This window comes from Acanthopagrus latus, chromosome 12 (genome assembly GCF_904848185.1).
Source record: "Acanthopagrus latus isolate v.2019 chromosome 12, fAcaLat1.1, whole genome shotgun sequence".
Taxonomy (NCBI): Eukaryota; Metazoa; Chordata; class Actinopteri; order Spariformes; family Sparidae; genus Acanthopagrus; species Acanthopagrus latus.
Window position 1 is genome coordinate 9,025,893 of NC_051050.1, and position 6,142 is coordinate 9,032,034.

Sequence of the window (6,142 nt, forward strand, 5' to 3'; positions counted from 1 at the left end):
ATAATAATGTGTGTAATTTAGCAAAATGTTCTTTTTTGTTCACTTGTAATGTGGTAGGCAACATTCATTAAAGATAACACACAAAACAAAGACACTGACAGCAGGGCTGTAGAAATGCATGCGTTCACTTCTTTCTTTCATTGTGACATTTCCCAGTGATGTATGTGTTTATTTGCATACAGTGTGGGGAAGAGAGATCCGATCATAAGTAGTCACTGGAGACAATTGGATCACTCAGGATGGATGGTAATTGTAGGTTTGATCGGGGCCTAAGCAATTCACCCGGTTGCCGCGTAGAAGCCTGTAAGTGATGACTGTGGGAGTCAGATTAGACACACTCAGACTATCCACTTCACATCTATCCGAACGTATGTAAAAATACCTACTGATACCAACGAAACGTGGCGTTAAAATGCACGCACACTGAAACACACACACACACAGACACACACACACACAGACACACACACACACCTGAAAACACTCCCAAATGCTCATAAAAGAGAAGCAGTCACACTCAGACGCAGGGAGGCATACACTTCCACGGCCCAGCTGTCAGTGTGAGGGATGACTGGTGAGAGGTGGGTACACTCACTAAAGGGCCTAATCAGTCAGCCACAGCTACCTCCACACACCGCAATGAACGGCACAGACAGACACACACAAACCCACCCTCTCTTACTCTCCCAGTCCTTCACGTACAAAAACACACTCGCGGTGTCCTATGTACACCCAGACGCTCGCTCATTGGTGCGCAGAAAAACATCATTAGCTCAAAGAGACCTCCCTGCTATCACAAACTGTGAGTTCTTGCTGTTAGCAACACGCCATCACAGCAACGCTGCAATCAATAAAAGGACCGACAGGGAGAGACGACAGCGGACAGGGAGGGGGAGTATAGGTGGGAGAGAAACAGAGTGAGGGGGAAGTACAGAGACGAGGTGTGTAATGTAGCAGAGGAGGGCGGAGATAGGATGGGAAATAAAGGAGGTAAAAGCGAGAGGATGCTGGTGAGAGAGATGGATGTGTGGACCTCTTTCACCGCAAGTCAAAAGAGCTCAAGTATGAAATAAGCACTTGCGTAGATGGCATAAAGCTCGAAAAAATACAGAGCAAAACAATTCTGTCAGGAGTTTTTTTTTTTTTTTTTTTTTGTAGAACCTAAAATATCTTGAATATGGCAAGTAAGTGCATCCAGCAGTTTCCTCGACTCAGAGCATCATGTACGAATGTCATCATGTGAAATTAATGAAAGCCACATGTGTAATAATTCATTAAATGTAAAAGATTCATCAAGCTGATCAAGCATAATTTTGCCGAGCTGTTTGTAGATGGCGTACCTGTAAGTCGTTGATGTCCTTCATTGCATCACTTACTGTAGTATACTTAGTCTGCTTGCCAAATAGGTTTAGCTAGTTAGCATGCTAATATTAGCTAACTGTGATTGGTATAGCATGGTGCTGATGGGAATAAAAGTATAGCATGGTGCTGATGGGACTAAAAGTATCCTGATTAATTCATGAGTATGAGTAGCAAATCTCACGAGAAGTCATCCAATAGCTGTCATGACATGCCACTAAAAGCCAAAAAATGAGAATCAGAATGCTGGTGGTGCTGCAGCAGAAAAAGCAAGGGGATCACTAAAGTCATTAGGATTTATCATTGTGTAGCAACAAATACCTACACGTCTGAGTTATGTCGTCCAAGGAACTGTCTGTCAGACTGAGATTTCAAATCATGAAATAAGCTGAACATTCTGAGTTGTGCCTTTCTCTATTCTGTCTTCTAAATTGTCTTGCTTCCCCTGCAGCCTCTTTTTTTTTCGTTGCTGTTGAATTGCAAAACGTTGCACTGCATGAACTTGTCAAGGTGTGAGGGAGATATTGCATCTGTCATTCCTTATTTTATTAGCCTGCAGTGTTACAGATTATGGGTCGTAGAATATGCCTTTCAAATTTCTGTAGAGTCAATACATTTAAAGGAAGATGAGGGGTTTTTTGTATTTTTTCTGGAAAGCAAAAGTCTTCCAACATGTTCATTTTCTCAGCAGATGAAGCTGTAACATAACCAACCAACCCTGGATACTACTGGTTTAAAGTCTTTGCTCACAAGTCATGACTGCTGTAAAGAAAGTTGACTATGGAAACATAAACTAATAAACTAATATAATTGGATGTGTGAATACAATTGTATTGCCTGGGTATAAAGTGAAATGAAAACAAAAATACAGTGCATGAGAGAAGAGTCCAGGATCTGAGAGACTGGCGTGATGTAAGCAGTAGTAAAACAGTGATTCAGCCATCATTTCAATCTGAAAAGACACAATGACTACAAGCATTGGCAGAACTAGAAGGCTGTCAGTGTTCTTGCAAACCTTGGAGTCTTTTGTCAAGTGCTGTTATGTTGAGAACGCTCAACTTACAAGCACGTTCCCATTCAAAATCCTATTCATCAGTAAACCTTATAATGAAGCTGCAGGGATGGTTACAAAAGTGCTATCTTTCCTCTTCCTACAGTGCTCTGGGCAACAGAGGTTTCTCTCAAATACCCATAATTGCAACTGCAACAGGTAAGTTAAACGTTATCTGTGTCATAGGACGATCAACAAGCAGCACGTACTGATACTGACAAACGAATAACAAACTAACTTGATATGGCCACCCAAACATGTATAGAGATGATAAGCTAAAATCGACAGGCCATTTTCTTAAAACAGCAACCTTGCTTTACCTCGACTGAAAAAAAAAAAAAAAATGTGAGCAGAAACAGAGTAGGATCAAAAGGCTACTTCAATTCATTTTCAACCTACAGTAGCCCGTGGCATTCAGCCAAGTTGATACTTTTCAAAATGTCATTGCTTACTTCGCTGTTGGGCTTTGTGTACTTTCAGCCCACAGTCAGAGCTTTTTTTCTGATACAAACACGAAAGACTCACATAATATATGACAACCGAAGCCACAAATCAATTATTAGCATAGCCTCGCAGCATAAAAACACTCCCTGCACTGATGTCAGATCATTCCTTGCCCCTTAACTAGATAGCATTTATTGATATTATTGTGACTATAATTGCTTCAAGCAGTATTTGTGATTGAAAGTTCAGGCCCAGGCTTTTCCCTGACAGTTAGGTAAGTTATGTTTTGCTTATGCAGCATCATGCTGTACCTCGGAGCGGGCCGGAGCGCCTTTCCAAAAGGAACTGCCAAGGCCCTGCGTGACTGTGGTTTCCATTGTAGTGGTGCTTACATCTGTATGCTTTACAAATGCGCCGCCTATTTACTGACAATAGGCTTTTGTCAAATCAGGGAAGTGTTGATAGTTTGATTGTATGCTGTGTCATACTTTCCCCCTCTCGTGCATACAGTGTTCTTTGTTTCCATGTTTGTACATACTGCAGCATCTCTGTTATTCAACCAGAATATAAAGACCATGAATGGAAAACAAAATTTAAACATACAAATGGTTTTGAATGTTGGCCTTCTACTCACAATAGGTGTGGACGTCACAAGGGCATGCAATTCTCACACTTCTCCTCATATGACACAAGTAGGCTGGTAAGGAAGTTGCTAAATTCCAACTTCTTCTTTAGTCCAGCAGCATACCAGCACACTTCCATTCAGTCCCCGCCAGATCGTCTATTGTGCTTCTGCACAAGTTTGCCTCTTCTGCTCCAGCCTGCCTGAACTTTTGCATTTTCACCTCGAGCAAACTTAAAAATGTTCAAGTTTGCTCCGGGTTATAGGTGAATTCGCCACGACTAACTGGTATCCGCCTGCACCGCAACGTCAGATGAGGGGTTAAGTCGTTGTGGTCCACAAGATTCAGCTTGACCGGGCTGACCAATGTCAGGTTGAAGACACAGGATGAGGTACAGAGGTGATTTACAGCAGCTCTGAACAGGACTGTATCTCGGGAACAAGGAAACGCCACAGGTGGGGACAGCAAAGTGTGAAAAAGGTGTGTCGAGCTGCAATATTTTACATCTAACCCTGTGAATTAAGGATTTATTCTTACCAAAGGGCCAGAGAGGTGACAGTGTAAAGCTCAGGTTAGCTTTGGTGATTTTTTTGTTGTTGTCTAGTTTTAATGAAATGTGTTTTACAAGGCATTTTAGCTAATCTTAGTTTGGTAAAAGAGCCTAAAAGAAAAGTATATAGATAGAGAGAAAGACAGATAGATTTACATATATACATACAGTGCATAAACCCTTGTTTTAATTGCATGCTGCTTTGTTATTTCATCTCTTTCAGGCTCCACCTGCTTCTTCTGACGGTGCGCTCCACGCCTGTCCTCCTCCCTGCTGCCTCATCAGTTCTGAGGCTGCAGTTCTTAGGATCCTGTCAACAGTGCTTTGGTGCTAGAACTGATGGGAGCGCCGTGCTCTCTGCCGTTCTTAGCATCAGTCATTTGAACACTTTGCCTCAGGAAGGAAATCGATCTCCTGCCAAGTTCGGGAGAGAGCGAGAGGAGCAGGAGAGATAGGGAGAAAGAGATGGAGAAACGTCCCCACACCTGCCGTTCTTCCCAGGTAGAAACCTGTGATAGATCTTGTGTCAAAGCTAAGAGAGTGTCAGTCAAAACGCTGTAACAGATGGCGGTTTTAAGGGCGGAAAACACAGCGTTTCATGAAGCCTAATCAGCTAAAAGCCCACAAGGCAGTGGCTGATTATGCACGAGTGTTTACAGTTCCAGCTCTAATTCAAGCAGCGTTTTTACTGCACTTTTGCTCCGTGACCAGGGGACTGTTGCTTCATCACAACACGGACGTGATGGAGATAAATGACTCATGCTCAGCCAAGGCCGATGTATCAGATTGTGAAGCTAACTCCTTTTACATAAAGGGATGAAAAATAATTCAGTTTCTAATCATAATTAGAAATCAATTTTCAACAGATATAAACAATGGAATTCTATTTAAATGAGCTCTTTGGCATGAAGGTTTAACTTTTTTTAAAGTTACATACATACATACATGGAACGTTTTACAGAAAAAAAAAAAAAAAAAAAAACATAACATGTTTTAACATCAACATATAAGTGAGCAATTTGCAGCAAATTACAGCATGATGATACATAACCAGCACATTTACCAAACTCCATGAGCACTTCCTGGTCACACTCCACTGTCTGCAAACTGTAAAGTAAAAAAAAACACAGCAACAACAACAAAAAAAAAAACATTAAAAACAGGTGATGGCAACGTCTGTGTACTCCTGCAGCGAACCATGCTGACATATTTAAAACATCTTGGGAACATATTCAGGCAAAAATAAAATAATGATCAATCCAAACACAGCTGATTGCAATTTGAGCTGAAAGCCAACCCAGGTGTCCTGTTTTTAAACTCTTTACTGAACAGAAAAAAAAAAAAGAGGGACAGCTTTAGAATGAAAAGGGAGAACGTGTGGAGGACAAGGGAGAGGGGAAGACCAAGAGCGGTCGTCTCTGATGAGATAAGAGCCACAATTAATGACCGCATTGAAAATCACAGACTCTTCTTTGAGACAGGGTGCAACCAAATCTGCAGCGTTCAACAGCTCCCAAAATAGTACACATTTTACAGCAAAAGAAGAGGCGAGATATGCATCCTTCAGTGTTAATTGAACTGCAGATTACAGGAGAAAGCGAGGGCTGGAACACTCACAGCACTCGACAGCATGACTGATCACACTATACATGTTGTTAATGAGTTGTTTTTTTGTTGCCATTACTGCAGCCCCAGAATTCCAGGAAATTGTTTTTCTTGTTTCAACTTTCTTTTCCACAAGTGAATTGGTAAATGCCAATGCAAAGACAAAATAAAGGATACTGAAGCAACTTTCTGATTCATTCTTGCCACATACACTTTAACAGTCCAGTCAACAATGTGGAAAAAGTGTTATTCCAAAGTGAAAGATTGATTTGTAAAAGAAATGTCTTTCAAACATCAAAACTAAAACTTCATCAGTAATGAAATACTCCTTGTTCTGAGTGCTTTTAAGGTCAGTGCGTTGTCAGTCATACTTTCCAACCTTGAGACCTAAAAAAATTGGGATGATTTGGACTTAATTGAACCTCCTGAACATATGCTTACTAATATTCATCAGTTCTCAGTCCATGCACACCCCGTGTATTTGTCAGCCTCTCAATGGCGAACGATGTC